The sequence below is a fragment of the Kogia breviceps genome, chromosome 2 (assembly GCF_026419965.1).
Source record: "Kogia breviceps isolate mKogBre1 chromosome 2, mKogBre1 haplotype 1, whole genome shotgun sequence".
NCBI lineage: Eukaryota > Metazoa > Chordata > Mammalia > Artiodactyla > Physeteridae > Kogia > Kogia breviceps.
Window position 1 is genome coordinate 187,382,057 of NC_081311.1, and position 19,831 is coordinate 187,401,887.

The following is a 19,831-nucleotide window of genomic DNA, read 5'->3' on the forward strand; positions in this document are numbered from 1 at the left end:
CTTATAGACCTATAGAACACTTTCCTTCCCCCCAGAATATACCACCACATTACTAAAGGTCTATTTACAGTAGTTCTTTTTACCTAGTACACAGTGTCCAGCTATCAAGACAAAAATTACAAAATGTACTTAAAGGCAAAAAGCACAGTTTAAAAAGACAGTGAAAGTATGAGAACCTGCCCCAGATATAGTAGGGATGTTAGAATTATCAAACTAGGAATTTAAAACAACTATGATTAATATGCTAAGGGCACTAATATTTAAAGTAGACAGCAAGAAATATCAGATGGGCAATATAAGCAGAGATAGAAATACTAAGAAAGGACCCAAAGAAAGGCTAGAAATCAAAAATACTGTTGCAGAAATAAAGAATGCCTTGACAGGCTTATTAGTAGACTGAACACAGCTGATGAAAGAATTTCCAAACTTGAGGATATCACAACAGAAACCTCCCAAACTGAAAGGCAAAGAGAAGAAAACTGAGAAAAGACACAGAATATTCAAGAACTGTGAGACAAATACAAAACGTGTAACATACACATAATGGGAATACCAGAAGGAAAAGAAATAGAGAAAGGAACAGAAGAAATGCTTGAAAAAATAATGACTAAGAATTTCCCCAAATAAATGCCAAATTACAGATCCAGAAAGCTCAGGGAACATCAAGGAGAATTAATGCCAAGAAAAGCTATACCTGGGGATATCATTTTCAAACTACAGAAAATCAAAGATAAAGAAAAAATCCTGAAAGAAGCCAGAGGAAAAAATTTCTTAACTATGGAGGAACAAAGATAAAAATTACATTTTTGACTTCTCAGAAAGAAGAGGGGAGTGAGATATCTAAAGTGTTGAGAGAAAAAAACCATCAATCTAGCATCATGTGCCCTGTGAAATTATCCTTAAAAGGTGATGAAGAGGAATTTCTCAGGCAAACAAAAAGGGAATTTGTTACCAGTAGAACTGCTTTACAAAAAATGTTAAAAGAAGTTCTGCAAAGAGAAGGAAAATGACACAGGTCAGAACCTCAGATCTACATAAAGAAAGGAAGAGCATTGAAGAAAGAATAAGTGAAGGTAAAACAAAACTTCTATTTCTCTTATTCTTAATTGATCTAAGAGATAACAGTTTGTTCAAAATGATAATAGCAACATTTTATTTGAGTGTGTGTGTACACTTATTCATTAGTGAAATAAAAGACAGCAATGTTACAATGGACAGAAAAAGTTAGGATTATTTTATCACTATAAGGTATACACACTACCCATGAAGTGGCATAGTATTATTTGAAAGTAAACTTGAATTAGTTTTAAATGTCTATTATAAACTCTAAGACAAAAAAGAAAGTTGAAAAGGAAGTATACTAATATGCTAAGAAAGGCAAGAAAATGAAATTATATAAAATGCTTGATCAAAACCACAAAAGCCAAAAACAAGGGAAAGACAAAAACAAGAACAAGGAACAAGAGCAAAAAATAGAAAACAGTAACAATTATGGCAGATATTAATCTATGTCAATAACAACTTTGAACATCAATAGTGTAAATGCACCAAGAATGAATAAAAAGAAATTCCACTCTATGTTTATAAGACATATCACTTTACAAGAAACTCACTACAAAAAAATCATTTTAAATATGGACACATATAAATTAAAAGTAAATATATGGAAAGGGATATACCATGCTAATATTAAATCAAAAGAAATTGGGAGTAGCTATATTAATTTCAGACAAAGCAGACTTCAGAATACAGAAAGTTATCAGAGATAAAGAGAAACATTACATAATGATAAAGAGGTCTACTCTACAAAAAAGGCATAGCACCGTGTCTTTTAGGTGCATGTGTATGCACCAAAAACAAATCATCAGAACACATGAAACAAAAACTAATAGAACTTTAAGGAGAAAAAGATGAATCTACTATTATAGTTGGAGACTTCAACATTCCCTTTATCATAAATGGACAGATCCAGCCGACAGAAAGACAGTACAGATATAATTGAACTCAACAATTGTCAATCAACTAATTATAATGGACATCTATAGACTACTTCATCCAACAGGAGACTACATATTCTTCTCAAGCTTATATAGAACATTCACCAAGACAAATTGCCTTCTGAGCCATAAAACATATGTTAACAAATATTTTAAAATAGAAATCATACCACAATGGAATTAAACTAGAAATCAATAGCAGAAAGATATCTGGACAAATCCCAAATACTGGAGACTAAACAATACATTTTAAAATAATATGTGAGTCAAAGAAGAAATCACAAGATAAATTTTTAAATATTTTTAACTAAATGAAAATAAAAGCACAATGTACCAAAATTTGTGGGATGTAGCAAAAGCAGGGTTTAGAGGAAAATTTACAGAATTGAATGCATATGTTGAAAAAGAAGAAATATCTATAATAGATAATCTAAGTTTCTACATTCAGAAACTTGAAAAAAGAGCAAATTAAATCCAAAGTAAGCAGAGGAAGATAAATAATAAAAATTAAAGCAGAAATCAATAAAACTGAAACGGGGAAATCAATAGAGAAAATCAATGAAACCAAAATCTGGTGTTTTGAACATATCAATAAAATCAATAATCTTCTAGCTGGGCTAACAAAGAAAAACAGGGAAAGGATACAAATTGATAAAATTAGAAATAAAAGAGGAGACATCACTACAGACCCCTTGGACATTAAAAGTCTCAAAAAGAATATTATGAATGACTCTAGGGCCACAAATTTGATAACTTAGATGAAAAGGAACAATTCCTTGAAAGACACAATCTGCCAAAACTCATACAAGAAGTAATGGATAATCTGAAAAGTCTATGTCTATTAAAAAAAATAGAAAAACCTGTGCACAGCAGCACAGGCCCAATGCAGCCAAAATTAATTAATTAGTTAATTTTAAAAGATAATTAATAACCTTACAAAAGAGAAAGTACAGACTCAGATGGGTTCACTGGTGAATTCTACCTAACTTATAGAGAAGAAATTATACCAATTCTTTAAAATCTCTTCCTGAAAATAGAAGCAGGGAAAATACTTCCAGACTCATTCTATGAAGCCAGTATTGTCTGAATACTAAAACCAGATAAAAATAGTATAAGAACATTACAGACCAATAGCTCTCATGGACATAGATGCAAAAATCCTCAACAAAATATTAGCAAATCAAATCCAACAATGTATTAAAAGAATGATATACCATGGTATATATAATTACATACCATGGTATATATAATTATATACCATGACCAAGTGGAATTTATCCCAGGTATGCAAGCCTGGATCAACATTCAAAGATAATGTAATTCATCATATCAACAAGCTAAAGGAGAAAAATCACATGATCATATCAACAGTTGGCAGAGAAATATTTAATGAAATTCAATACCCATTCATGATAAAAATGCTCAGTAAACTAGGAATAGAGAAGAATTTCTTCAACTTGATAAATATCTACAAAAAACCTACAGTGACCATCATACTTAATGGTGAGAAACTCCAAGCTTTCCCACTAATGTAAGAAGCAGTCAAGGATGTTCCCTCTCACCACTGATTTTCAACATCATGGTAGAAGTCCTAGCTAATGCAATAAGAACAGAAAAGAGGAGAGGAGAGGAGAGGAGAGGAGAGGAGAAGAGAAGAGAAGGGAGGGGAGGGGAGAGGAGGGGAGGGGAGGGGAGAGGAGGGGAGGAGAGGAGAAGAGAAGAGAAGAGAAGAGAAGAGAAAACATAATAGGTTGGGAAGGAAGAGATAAAATTCTTTGTTTACATATGACATGATCATCTATGCAGCAAGGTTGCAGGATATAAGGTTAATATACAAAAGTCAATCACCTTCCTATATAACAGCAATGAATGAGGGGAATTTGGAATTAAAACCAAAGTACCATGTACATTAGCACCCCCCAAAAATGAAATACTTAGGTACTTATCTAACAAAATATGTACAAGATCTATAAGAAGAAAACTACTAAATTCTGATGAAAGAAATCAAAGAACTAAATAAAATAGAAATTCCATGTTTATGGATAAAAAGACTCAATATCATCAAGATAACAGTACTTCCCAACTTAATCTATAAATTCAATGCAATTGACAAACTGCTTCTAAAATTTATATGGAGGAAGAGAAGACCCAGAATGGCCAATACAATATTGAAGTAGAAGAACAAAGTTGGAGAACTGACACTAGCCAACTTCAAGACTTACTATAAAGCTACAGCAACTAAGTCACTGTGGTACTGTACTGGAGAAAGACTAGATAAGTAGTAGTAGTAGTAGTAGTACTACTAGATAGTAGTAGATCAATGGAATGGAAAAGAGAACCCAGAAATAAACCCATGTAAATATATTCAACTGATCTTTGACAAAAGAGAAAAGCAATACAATGGAGCAATGTAGTCTTTCCAACAAATGTGCTGTAACAACTGGGTATTGACATGCAAAAAAATGAATCTAGACACAGACTTCACAAAAATTAACTCAGAATGGATGACAGACCTAATGTAACATGCAAAAGTCTAAAACTCCAAGAATAGAGCTTAGAAGAAAATCTGGATGACTTTGAGTTTGGCAATGACGTTTTAGGTAAAACACCAAACATAGCCATGAAAGAAAGAATTGATAAGTTGGACTTCATGAAAATTAAAAATTTCTTTGCAAAAGACCCTGTCAAGAGAATGAAAAGCTATATACTGGGAGAAAATATTTGCAAGTGACACATTTGACAAAGGACTGTTATTTGAAATATGCAAAGCAGTCTTAAAACTCAACAATAAGAAAACAAACAACCCGATTTAAAAATGGGGCAAAAATCTCAGTAGACACCTCACCAAAGAAGATATACAGATGGCAAACAGCATGTAAAAAGACGTCCCACATCACGTGTCATTAGGGAAATGGAAATTAAAACAATGAGATATACACCTACGCATTTATTAGAACGGCCAAAATCCAGGGACAACACCAAATGCTGGCAAGGAAGTGGAGCAACAGGAACTCTCATTCATTGCTGATGGAAATGCAAAATGATGCAGTCACTTCAGAAGACAGTTGGGTGCTTTGCAACAAAATTAAACATACTTTTACCATACTATCCAGAAATCGTGCCCTTTGGTATTTACACAAAGGGGTTGAAAACTTCCATCCACACCAAAATCTGCACACAGATGTATATAGCATTTTTATTCACAATTGCCAAAACTTGGAAGCAGCTGAGATATCCTTCAGTAGGTGATGGATAAACTGTAGTACATCTAGGTAATTAAATATTATTCAATACTAAAAAGAAATGAGCTATCAAGCCATGAAAAGACATGGAGGAATCTTAAATGCATATTGCAAGGTGAAAGAAGCCAATTAAAAAGCTACATACTGTAGGATTCCAATTATATGATATTCTAGAAAGTCAAAACTATGGAGACAGTAAAAAAAAAAAAAGAATCAGAATTACCAGGGAATAGTGAGAGATGAATAGGTGTCTTATAGAGGATTTTTAGGGCAGTGAAACTATGCCACATGACATTATAATGGTAAATACATATCATTATAAAATTTTCTAAACTCATAGGATGTACAACACTGAGAATGAATCCTAATGGAAACTATGGACTCTGGGTGATAATTTGTGTCAATATAATTTTATCAGTTTTAACAAATGTGCCACTCTGGTGGGGTACATTGATAATGGACCAGGCTATGCATGTTGGGGGGGCATGGTGTATATCGGAAACCTCTGTACCTTCCTCTTAATTTTTCTGTGAACCTAAAACTGCTCTAAAAAAACAGTTTAATTTTTTAAGTGTTCTATTCCAGGTGGTGGTGATATCAGTAGTATTCATCTATCTGCTGCTGCTGGTCATTATATCATCTCTATGGGTGATCCTTGCACAGCTGTGACATCCTGAAAATTTATGATATTCTCCTGCAATCTCAAATTAATGCAAAGAACCAATATGGTTAACTGCTCATGCACAAAGAATCTCCACCATTTGGAGTAGCAGCTTTCAATCTTTCTATCACTGTGACAATTGTATAAGATGACTTTTTAAAATTTTAAATGTAGCCCAACTCCAACAGATAAATAATAGCAACCTAATTGTATACCATGCTTTTCTTTCCCACCCAAGAGAGTAAGTGGGTGAAAGCAATTCCTTCCTATGTATATTTTTAAAAGGAAATAATTCAACAACTTTAATAGCTATTAGCAGCAAATTGCTTGAAAATCTACTATATTAGTAATACTTGGATAGGATGACTCATTTTTCTAGAGAATAAATTGAACTTTCTAATTATGAAGCATAAAGCCTAATTTAATGTTAACTTACAGTAATTCCATTGGTTCAGATTTTTTTCCATTTTCACTTTTGCCCCCTCTTCTTGCTTCTATAATTATTTAAAGGACTTAACTATAGATTATTTCATTGTAAATAACTAGGAGCTCTTGAAAAAAGCTGGGATTTAAATCATATGTGGCAAATACATGTATTCTGTGATCCTCTGGTTTAATTGTCCAAGCAGTTCATTAACTATCAATGACTTACAATACAAATTATGTTATCAAGCAGGAGAAATGGTTAAATTTGAAATTTTCCACTCAGTATGTTTACTATTAGAGGAATATAAAATTTACAATTTCAATTCAAATACAATTAAATGGAAATAAGATTAGTATTTGCCTTATGTATTGAGGTGCGCCTGTGTTGGGTGCATAAATATTTACAATTGTTATATCTTCTTCATGGATCGATCCCTTGATCATTATTTAGTGTCCTTCTTTATCTCTTGTAATAGTTTTTATTTTAAAGTCTATTTTGTCTGATATGAGAATTGCTACTCCAGCTTTCTTCTGATTTCCATTTGCATGGAATATCTTTTTCCATCCATGAATACAACATTGTTAATCAATTATGCTCCAGTATAAAATAAAAATTTTTTTTAAAAATCTTATTCTGGAACCTCAAGGTGAGTTCTTCACTCTTTGATGCAGTACCAAGATTATTGAGTTTCCACCTGGATTTCCAGCAATAGTGGAGCAGATTCACTAACCAAGCATAGCTTTTGACTGTGGAACTCAAAAACTTAGTTATAAAACAAAATGCTTTTGTGTGTTTCCACTCGGTACAGGTAACCCTTAACTCTATCAGAAGCAGAGTAGGATAATGGTTAGGAGTATGGGTACTGCCCTTTACAAGCTGTGTAAACTTAGGACCACTTCTTAAAGGGTGATGATGATAATGATTCTCTCCTTGGAATTCGTAGGAACCCCACTCTATTCTTAGTTCCTCCTTTATCCAAAAATTTCTCCTTATCAGGATCTGTGGATGGACAGTCCTCATTTCCTTGGCTCTTAAAATTTGAAATATCACCAGTTCAGTTTTGGAAGCTTCTACATCTTTTCTCAATCCACAAATGAGCACAGCACACCCATGTTTGAAATGTCATGTGTACACTGTTAACTCCTGAATGTATGTACACAGCCTTTGCTTCTCCCCTAAACTCCCTGCTCCATGTCTCCACTTGGGTGGTTAATAGTTTTCTTGTACCCCACTTGCCCAGGCCAAATTCCTGATCTCCACAAACCTATCCTTGCACAGTTTTTCTCAACTCATTTATCCCAACTACATTCATTTAGTTATTATTCAAGACAAAACTGTGGAGTCATTATTGACCATTTTCTTCCTCTCACTTCACGTATTCAATCTATCAGCAGATCTTGTTGGCTCTTCCTTCAAATTGTATCCAGAATCTGACCACCACTCATTGCCTTCTCACTGCTACCCAGGTTTAACCCACCAGGACCTCTCTTTTGAATTATTGCCATAGTCTCCTAACTGCTCTTCCAGATCCTGTCCTTGTCTTTCTAAAATCTATTCTCAAGAGACAAGCTAGAGGGATGCTTTAGAAACAACTCAGACATACTGGCTTTTGTACTCAAAATCTTCCAGTGCCTCCTGTCTCTTTCAGGATAAAGCCAGAGCCCATTAAATAGCAGAAAGATCTGACCCCCCCAGTTGCCTTGGACGTTATTTCCTTCTGTTTATTCCTGTTCATTCTATTCTAGACGTACCAGTTTCCTTGCTCTTCCTCAAGCATAAGCTCCCACCTCAGGGCGTTAGCATTTGCTGAAATGACCTTCCTTAAGACATATATGACTTACTCACTCCCTCACTTTTTTCAGAACTTTGATAGAAAGCATCAACTCCAAAAGGCCTCCCCTGACCTCCCTCTTACCTAAATAGCACTTACATACTCTTCTGGATTGTGTGTATTTTCTGTTTGCTTCTTATCTCTCTTCTCTACTCTTTCCCCAATTCTGAGCTAACTAAGGCATCCTGTTTTTCACTTCTTTATCAACAATGACTATGAATGCACATAGTAGGAGCTCAACAAATATCAGGCAAATGAATGAACAAATAAGAAAACCCTCTTATCTCTGATGAGAAACTTTCAATGATGTTTCATTGACTGTGAAATGACATATAAATTGCTCCCTTCAGCTTTAGGGTCTTTTGTTGGGGATCAGAGAGGGTCACTCCAAAATATGCCACAATGACATATTGATTATTTGGGGGTTTTTTATTCTTATTTTATATTGGAGTATAGCTGATTAACAATGTTGTGTTAGTTTCAGGTATACAGAAAAGTGATTCAGTTATATTTACATATACATGTATCTATTCTTTTTCAAAGTCTTTTCCCATTTAGGTTATTACAGAATATTGAGCAGAGTTCCTTGTGCTATACAGTAGGAATTAGAGTTACTTAAGAAAAGGCCAATGAAAAAGGGACACTCTGACCCTCCTTTCTGTCTCCCTACAAGCAGGAAATAAATCTCTCATATGAAAGATGCACTCCCTGCATCTGGAGGTAGAAGGACACTCTTATCACCACAGATAGGTAATTCAAACCAAGAACCCAATATAAACAAACTTGTTACTTCTTTAATTTACTGCGCCAATTACAAACTTGTTTGGATTCTTCATTAATTGAGCACCTGAAAACCTGAGTTTCTTTGTCTTGCCAATCCCTCACAAATTTATCGCCTCTTTGTCTACAAAGTAGAAAAGCTGCCTGATTTGGCCACTTCTGAAGGTTCCATTTACGTGAGACCTCCATGCACACAAATTAAAATGTGTTTCTTTTTCTCCTGCTAATCTGTCTGATGTCAATTTTATTATTAGTCCCGCCTCAAGAACGCAAGAGGGGTAGAGAGGGAAATTTCCACCTCCCAGACACTTTCTATAATTCACCATTCCAATTACACATCCCCATGACATCCCAAACCTCTCAGCCTGACTGTTTTCCAACTTGTAAGCCTCTCCTCCTGCACTTCCCCCAGGAGGGCTTTACTCACCATCCCCACATGCCCCCATGCTGCGGCTTCATCAAAGTATGGCTCAAATGCTACAAATTCCCGTACACTTTCCCTGAGTCCCACAGCCCATGCGCTGGTACAGGTGTTCATATACACATCTTTTTTTCCTCCTGAACAGGGACTTCCCATAGTGATTCATGTCCTCCAAGTTCCTGGTGTGGGATGCCAATCAAAAAAGAAGTTTATTAAATGAGTTATAGCCACAGAACCTAACAACTATATGAGCCACATTACCGTTCTAGATATCCTTATCATTCCAGTTTTGCAATAAGGATTTGAAATTTCATTTTCCAAAGATTTATTTTTGTTCATCCTATACACACAAAGTGACTGCTCCCCCCTATCGTAGGCTGAAAAAGCTAGTTGAACCAAAATAAGACTATAGAGTTTCAAGCGATTGGGAAGACAACGGTTAGCATTAACTCTTCAGGGAAAGACTAAAAATCAAAACAAAATTATCCAGACGTTTCTAAATATCCCTCTCTATTGACATGTACACACTGTTATATTTAAATAGATAACCAACAAGGACTTAACTATAAAATTAATTAATTAATTAATCAATTAAAAAAATAATTAAAAAATCCCTCTCTACCTATATTTTATACAAGGAACAAGAAAAATGCGTTTAGTTAAACGTGGGGTTCATGTAACTTCAGCCCTCACCTATTACCCTCTTTCCTGCTGCCCTTAAGGAAGCCAAGCCGGGTACCCAGAACACGTGTAGCTGTCGTATCTTTTATCTCATAACAAGTGTCAACAGCCCCCGTCTCACAATGTCAGCTCTGCGGGAGGGCTGACTGGTGGTTTATTCAGTGAGACTGGTAGTGTCTCCTGCCCCCGTGGATGGGACGACAAACTAGGCCATGTCCCAGGTGACAGCCAATTTCCAAATGAGGCCAAGAATATTTAGAAGTGATTACGGCTCTGACATGGGACTTGTCTCTGGGAGATGCCACGGTGCCTTTTTAATTTCCTGACATTTTCAGATATGGGAAAAGAATCTGGTTGATGAGTCACCGATATTAATGGGGTTTTGAATCCTATTTGCTGCAGCAGCTGCCTCTCCATTTGTCATTCACGAGAAAAGAAATTACCAGGCAAACTCAGGGGAAAAGGCAGTGTCGACAGCCATTCAGTTGTCATTTTCATGATCAGACCTTGGCCTCTGCTTCATGGGGACAGGAGTTATTTGTTTCTTTGTCTTGTGTGTTTGTCTGAGAAGCTGAAAATAATTGTATTAGATACTACCTTGATAGAGAGAGCTTTGTTTGTCTAAGGGACAGAAAACACCTCCAGAGCTTGAATACTGTGAACCTGTTTAATCATAAGAGGGCAGAGAGTTACATAATATTTTAGCGCTTTTTGTTTTTCTGGTTCCTGGATTTTGCCTGTATCTGCATGCCCTGATATGAAAACGAGAAAAAAGTAAAGTGAAGCGTTTGTGTTTAGTGTAACGAATTTCATTATACAACATCCACACAAAATCCAAGGTTTGAAGCCTAAGTATTAGAATAGTGGCATCCTTACTGCCTGCAAAGCTACCCGGCTGTCATGTCCCTGGAGCATTTTTAAGAACTGGCTCCCAAGCCAGTGAGCTTGCTGAACAATCAAGTCCGATCATCTTAAACATATACAACATCTGAAACATATAAACATTGCCTATCCACTGCATGTGTGTGGTGGAGACGTCTCAATTTGCTATACTTCCTGTGCTTTTTAGACTAAAAGGGGTTTAGTTCTAGAGAGCCCCCTTAGTGAGTAAACGGGAAATTTTTACTCGGAGAGCAGCACCTCTTGAGTTCCCTATCCTGAATCATTAGCCCATACCAGAGTCTCCGTTAGTTGTCCTCAAATGTTAATGTACAGGGCTTCCCTGGTGGCACAGTGGTTGAGAGTTCGCCTGCCGAGGCAGGGGACACGGGTTCGTGCCCCGGTCCGGGAAGATCCCACATGCCGCGGAGCGCCTGGGCCCGTGAGCCATGGCTGCTGAGCCTGCACGTCCGGAGCCTGTGCTCCGCAACGGGAAAGGCCACGACAGTGAGAGGCCCGTGTACGGCAAAAAAAAAAAAAAAAAAAAAATGCTAATGTACATAATAGAATCACCTGGAGAGTCTGTTAACAGCCCACATTTTCAAGACACACCCTACAGATTCTAGTCACCAATTCTGATGTGCAGAGGGAATTGATTCCCACTCTACCAAGCAAAGCTCTGACACCAGCTGGGTGTCCGACGATTCAACTCAACTCTGACACTGTCTACATGAAGACAGCATCAGAGTTCACAGGTTAAGGGCTCAGCCCTACAAGACTGTACCCCTTCCCCAACTTCAGAAGCCAACTGCAAGCCTAGGTTATCACCTGTGCTTCCACTGGCTGTAGACTGCAGAGTCCGAGAACCCCTTTGGACTTGATTAATTTGCCAGAGTGGCTCACAGAACTCAAAGAATCATTTTACTTACATTACCAGTTTATTATAGTAGGATGTAACTAAGAAACAGTCAGATGGAAGAGATGCATAGAACAAGGTATGGAGCTTCCATGCCCTCTCCAGGTGCACTGTTCTCCCCACATATCCACTTGTTTAACAACCCTGAAGCTCTTTGAACCTCATCCTTTACGTTTTTAATGGAGGCTTCATTACAACATAGGCATGGTTGATTAAGTCATTGGCCATCAATAACTGGTTCAACCTCCAGCCCTTCTGTCCTTCCTGGAGGTCAAGGAAGTGGGACTGAATGTTCCAACACTCTATTTATGGTCCCTTCCCCCTGGCAACCAGCCCCCATCCTTAGGTCCTTTCCAAGAGTCACCTCATTATCATAAGCCCCGTTGTAGTAGAAAGTGGCTTGTTATGAAAAATGACACCCAATTCATCTGAAGCGATTTCGGGAATTGAGGACAAGAGACCAAATATTATGACAAAAGATGCTCTCATTGCTCTTATCATGCAGGAAATTCCAAGGGTTTGGGGGAGATTTCTTATAAATCACAATATCACCCATCCCTCAGTAGTTTTTGGGTAAAGCCCAGGAATCTAGAGTTAATAATGATATTGGTGATTCCGATGAAGGCAATCTGTAGTTCAAACGTTGAAAAGCACTGGTCAGTCCCAGTCCTTCGACAAAATAAGATGACCCACTTCTTAGTCAACACTTAGTCAACAACACTAAGACACCTTCACCTCAGATTGTACAAGGAGTGAATGTCCTACCCTCAGGTCTCCTAAAGAGCTACTTTCTCACCACCTTGTTCTAGGGGTTCCTAGTTTCCATATGACCTTCTTGGAATAAGCAATGCCTTCTTGCATTGATTTCAAGAGCGAAAGATATTTTTTTCTGTTCTTCCATCTCCTGTCATGAGGCCCTCTAAGACCAGTCAGAAAGAAGAAAACTTCACCTCTCTCACCTTGCTTGTGGAGAAGACAAACCCTGGCAGCTTCCTCTTGGATGCTGCTTATGAAGGGAAAGAAACGTGTGTCTAAATACCACTCAGAGAATGTAGTTCTGTTTCACCATGTGTGCTGCCAGCATAACCATGAAGAACCACATCTTAGACAGGAGAGGATCGTGTATCCTTCCCCACTGCTTCCCATAGCAACGAGGTCCTTCCCTTCCACAGTGACTCAAGACTGCAAGGTATCTTGCAGTGGAAGGCTCAAGAGAGGCTAAACAGAATAAGAGTGATGGGACATATCAGAGCCCCTCACAACCATAACCCCAGCTGAAGCAATTGCCAAGCTGCCTCTCGTCACCTGCTCTTCACCATTCCCTAAGGAGCCCATGACCATTCATGCCAGCAGGCTCAGGTAAGGGCATTCTTTCCATTTATAAGCCTTTCAAATTAGTTAAGGTTTCCAAATTATAAGTAACAGAAACTCAGTCAAAAGTAGAGAAGGTTTAAAATAAAGGTGAGCCGGGAGTGGTGTTTATTGCTTAGCGTGCAGGGCTTTGAATGATGTCACCAGCTAACCGCCCCCCCCCTTTCTGTTACATCATCACATGCCTCTGCCCTGCTTCTCTCCATCAGTAAGCACCACTCCACAGACAGCCTTTCTCCATGCAAAGGAAAATATGGCTGCTGGTAGCCATAAACCTACATGATTTATGTAGCTCCTGATACTAAAAAAGAGAGCCAATTATATTAAATTTCAATGAGAGCTCCGACTAACACAGCTTGAGCCCTGCACCTACCTCTGAATTCACCTCTGTGCCAGAGGTATGGGTTCCCTGATTATCTACTGTGAATCAGGATCCAACCTTGATAGGAGATATTGGGCGTGAGTTGAGGGAGAGGGGGTGAGAGGGCAAGGAGTGAAAAGAGTGGGAGTGTGGCATGCAGAAAGAACAAAAACTTTTATCTACTCTACTTTTCCCACTTCTGCCTTTTCCACCTGGCCACTTACTTCTCATTCACTGACAGCTCAAATAAATATTCCTACTCTATATTGGGTATTTTAAATATACAGTAGGAACATTTATTTGAACACTTCTAAAAGATATTTCTCCATGCCTGATGATTTGATAACCCATCATACTTTCCCCATCAGTCTCTCTACATCAAGGTCAATCAGAAATTTGGATAACATGAATATTTGTTTCTGAAACACAAATTACAAATTAAATGATGACAAAATATACAAATCAACTGGACCCTAAATGAATTTCTGATGAATTCTTTCCTCTTTCCCCCAATCCCTCTAAGAAGACTTTCAGAATTCCATCCTGCAGAACAGCTGCTCCTGAGCACTGGCTATTCTTCAAAAAGAATGTTTACATATCCGACTCCAATACCACAGATCTCCGTAAGGATAAGAAACAAGCCAAAGGTATCAAATTTACCTTTGTACCTTGAGCACTTATTACCTTGGGACACCCTGTCTTGATTTTCTCATAAAGCCAAGATGAAAAATAAGCACCATTTAGCAAGAAGCAGCAACATCTGGGGTTTGCCCCCCAGCCAGAGCACAGCTGGTCTAGGTGGACCATCCAAGCACCCCCCGTGGAACTGTCCCCAGAGTGGACTGCCTCCAGGTCTTCTCTTTTCCCATTAGAAATTTACTTCTAATTTCTTTTCTTTCTTTTTCTTTTTTTGGCTGTGTTGGGTCTTCGCTTCTGTGCGCAGGCTTTCTCTAACTGCGGCGAGTGGGGGGCCACTCTTCATTGCGGTGCGTGGGCTTCTCAGTACGGTGGCTTCTCTTGTTGCGAAGCACGGGCTCTAGGCACGCAGACTTCAGTAGTTGTGGCATGTGGGCTCAGTAGTTGTGGCACACGGGCTTAGTTGCTCTGCAGCACGTGGGATCTTCCTGGACCAGGGCTCAAACCCATGTCCCCCGCATTGGCAGGCAGATTCTTAACCACTGCACCACGAGGGAAGCCCACTTCTAATTTCTTGAATCAACTTTGTTGAGGGTGTAATTTATATACCCTAATATTTATTCATATTCAGTGTACAATTCAATGATTTTTAGTAAACGTACAGATTTGTGCAACCATCATTATAATCCAATTTTAGAACATTTCCATAAACCTCAAAAGATCTCTTATGCCTGTTTATGGCCACACTTCCATCCCAGTGAAGTCCCAAGGGTACCCTAATCTACTTTCTATCTCTGTAGATTTGTCTTTTCTAGATAATCCATGTAAATGGAATCATATTATACAATATGTGGTCTTTTGTGGCTGGCTTCTCTCGCTTAGCATGATGTTGGTTCATCCATGTTGTAGCATGTACCAGTATTTTATTCCTTTTAGTTGCTGAATAGTATTCTATTGCATGTATGCATCACACTTTGCTTATCCTGCTTCCGGTCTCCTTAGCACTGCATCTTTGTGAGAGAGACAGAGAGAGAGCATCCACAGAGAAAAGAGGAGAGAGCTGAAGCAGCCACAGTCTTGATGGCCCCAGGTTCCAACTCCTTTGTTTGTGATGGTCAATATTATTCTCCCAAATACCATGGCCCAGGAAAATGCTCTCAACTATGGCCCATCATGGCAGAGAGATGGGGGCAGGTGAGGAGATCAGGACAACAATAACAGAGGAACCCAGAGCCTTCTTTAAGGTGAGAATTTTGAATGCAGAGCTCTTCAAATGCTACTGCAAAAAATGGCTAATGTTTAAAGGAAAAGGAGTTGGTATGAGCTCGAGGTTTTTGCATATGTAACTGGAGAAGAGTATACTGAATTCAATTTAAATAGGAGTTGCTCTAGAGAAGGTGATTAAAACCTGTATATTTATAATTTAAAAAATTTGGCAAATGTCTTAGGAGCATCTTTGGGGTAAAAATTATAGCAAAGAAGCAATTTTCCTTCTTTTTTTTAAGGTAAATGATAATAAAAGCCATCTCTTACAACATAAAAATATATACTTTCCAGTACTAGATTTTCAAGAGTTTTCTTTCCTGATACACACCCACCACACATGCACACCTTTTTCTTTGTTTAAACATGCTAACATCCTTTACTTTTCATTCTTCACCAATTAGTGTCTCTAAGCTGAGCTTTTCTAATTAAATAAACAGTTAACTCTGAGGTCACATTGCGGGGATAATGGGTTGGGAGAGAGAATATTAGAAAATCACCTCACACATTATCTGAGATTTTATTTCACAGCACGCACACAAAGGAGCTCTGCATTCAGCACACAAGAGATCCCTCATGAAAGGAATGTACAGTGAAAGATAATGAGGGAGATTTCAGCAAGCCATCAATCTGCTGGCTGTTTCTGGAGGCCCCTGGACAGTCAAAACACTGGCCATGCTGAATGGAAGCAAGGTGACATTTAGAGGACATGGTTCATTGAAAAGACCAAATGTATGCAAAGCCAGGAATATCGTCTTGGGGGAAAATAAACATTGCTACTGTGAACACCATTGTTGTAACTGGTGAGTCTTTCCCAGCTTTCAAATCCCTTTGGCAACCTGGAGATACTGCAGAAAAGGAGAGTAACTGCTGGCATTTACTCGAACAGCAAACCTAGACGGGACCAAGGCACAGTGGGACAGACACTCTCTCTTGACAAAACTTTGCAAGAAGAGCTTCAGAGATATTTCCTTGTCTTATCCATTTCACACTCTACTGTGCGTGTATGTGTGTGTGTGTGTTTTCCTGCATAGATTTCAGTATGAAAGAACTGTGGGTATTCTCTGAATTTAAAAAGTCAATTTTAGAGACGAAAGGTAACTGCTGGAAAATGACTGGATATATCACTGTTTCATTAAAGAGAGCTGAGTTCTAAGATGTCATCTCTTTCCTTCCTCTGGGGAGAAGGTCCTAAAGAGGACTCAGATATGTACATGAGAAGATTCACTGTGACATGGAATCCTCCTCAAACACTTATATGTCCCTATGTCCCCATATCTTTAACCTGATTACCTACTTATACCTCCATTACACAAAATACACATTCATTGTGGACATTTCTTGGAGGAAAATGTTAGGAAAAGTGTTAATCTTCTGTGATGCTACCTATCAGTGATAGCCATCATTAACATTTTATCTATAACATTCTAGACTTATCTTAGGAAATATAAATAGGTACATATAAACATGTAAATGAACTACATCCTCTTCATGTGCATACATGTACATATGTACACACACACACATATATATATTCTTTTTACAGAAGGTATCATCCTGAAACATATTTTATAATTTACTATTTTTCAATCAACAATAAAGCATGTATATATTTCATATGATTAAATATATGCTTGAATTTTCATTCCAAATAGCTACATTGTATTTTGTGGTATGGATGTCCTATAACTCATTTAAACCCAGGATCAGTAATAAAGTCAGAAGCATGACTGAGATAACTATGATTCCCAACCTCCCTGGATACTCTACTCAAAATACAATTTGACACTTATTCATGTACGCACAGGCATGTGTATTGTGTCATAATATAATACTAGAGAAGGCAGCAGTGAACCTGGGAAATGGCAGAAATCCTAGAAGGATTAAGAAGTACACTGAGTGCTGGAAGTATTTTTCAAAACTTGCTGGAGCGTGAGCTCATCGTAAGCCACCTTAGCTGTCTTTGTCTGCTGTAACACCCACCACAGTTATTTTGCACATGATAGTGATCAAAAAATATTTGTTGATTGAAAATGAATAAAGGAGAGCAGAGCATACATGATCCTTGCCATGAGCTAGACGACTCTGAACTTAAGCCCCTGCTCTTTAAGTCCTCATACAACTGGGGTCAAAATATAACTCTTTGGAACAAAGGTAAAAGAGGGTGACTGGAGGTCCCAGAAATCTCTAGGAGATTCCAAAAGGAACTGTAAGATATAAAGAAAGCAACTCTTATCTCAATACTGTAAAAAAAAAGAAGGAAAGAAAGAAAATTGAAGAAAAGGTGAGAGCTGGCTTCACATGTATAAGCTGCTGTTAAGGATATTTATAAGGTCTTAATACTTGAATATCACCAAGCTGCAAATTTTCAAGTGTTAATTGATCTTAGCTTCACTTTCTGTACAAAAACTTGTTATCTGGCTAGTGTATAAATGGCTTCTAGCATTGGTGGAAGGAATATATGGAACTGGCAGGGAAAGATTGCAATATCCATTTTATAGAGAAAAATAGGTAAGTACATCTGTGGCTCTGGAGAATGTCTGATGACCATAGCTGTCAGTGAAAGTGGTTGCAAACTCTTCAAGGTCCCTATGCTAGATAATGGAAAGAACCTAACCTTTGATCTGCATGATAAACCATCAAGGCAAACCAAGCCTTTCTGCATTTCTTCTCTGTAACAGCCTTTTTTTTCTTAACATCTAAATCTAACAGTAATCTCACTTTCAAGCAATCAGTAGCAGGACTCCAGCTGGTTTTACATCATCTTTTTACTGTAAAATGTCTGCCAACCTTTCATTTTGTAAAATAGCTTCTATATATCCTTTCAGTAAATTGGACTATTCTTAAATGCACACACACGATGAATGGACTCTTTCACCGCGAAGGCCAAACCCCCAAAGCCAGTCACTGCAGCCCAGAGCAAAGGTTCAAAATGTTGCTGAAGTTGCCAATCTGATCCCAGCACACTCACGCCTTCTGCTTGGTGAAAAGCAGACGCTCCTATGTCAAGTTCATCTGTTTAAAATATTTACTGTATGTAATCCTCACTTGGCTGGCAGGCCTTTCCCATAGGAAGTGTCTTAGCAACCGAGATGAGCACCAGCAGGAAGACGAGCAAGTATTTGAAAGGACAGAAGCACCTCTGCAAAACACCCCTAGTCTTGAGAGGAAAAACTTCTGTGGTGAAACGCTGGGGAAACAAGTACTGGTTACATAAACAGGAGCCCACTGGGATCAAATGCTATGCCAGCTTTTTGCCATCGTCCTTGGTTTTCAGCAAAGAAAGCCAGAATAAAAATGCTCTACTTGGGCTTCCCTGGTGGCGCAGTGGTTGAGAATCCGCCTGACGATGCAGGGGATACGGGTTCGTGCCCCGGTCCGGGAAGATCCCACGTGCCGCGGAGCGGCTGGGCCCGTGAGCCATGGCCGCTGAGCCTGCGCATCCGGAGCCTGTGCCCCGCAACGGGAGAGGCCACAACAGTGAGAGGCCCGCATACCACAAAAAAAAAAAAAAAAAAAAAAAAAATGCTCTACTCGATCTGTAAGTACACACCAGCTGGAAAACAATTATTGAAGCTTGTAAGTTTTCCTGCTTCGCCTTGCCAGTTTCAGGCACCGTAACCTGCAACAAGCCAACTCAGTCCCATCCAGTTCCTGAAACAATCCATTCATTCCTTCAACAACTATTCATTGAGCACCAACCAATGTCAGGCATTCAGCTGTGGGCTGGAGATACAGTAGCGAATGAGATAGGATAACAATTTTCATGAAACTTGCATGCTAGTAAGTAAAGATGGTAAATCAATCCATTCATTCATCCATGATCCATAATCCATTCGTACATATATTAGATATGAATAAATAAGTGAACAATCTCAGATGCTAATAGGTGCCATGAAAAAAATCAAGCTAAATAATGTGGAAGGAGAGTAGGTGGGGGTAAATTGGGTAACTTGATTAGTGAAGGTCTATTCACGTGTGATCTAAGCAGAGGGAAGAGCCCGTGCAAAGGGACTAAGGTACAAAAATGAACAGAAGACATAAATATATAGTTCCATAAAAAAGACACACAAATGAACATGTAAGCCAGAAAAGATGCCCGATTTTGCTTATGGTAAAAATAAATGCACAACACAATACTGAGATACCATGTTTCTCCTCTCAGATTAGCAAAAAGCAAAAGCGTGAGAAACACCTTCCTGGCCAGGTTTGAGGTGACAGACGGTATTGTCATATGTTGCTGATATGTTGCTGAACTCTCTATAAAAGGGTAGTAACCTAAGCTGGGCAGTCAGCAGTATTTTACAAAGTCACGTGCATTTACCCTATGACCTAGCAATCCCAATGCTAGGAATCTACCTGAGG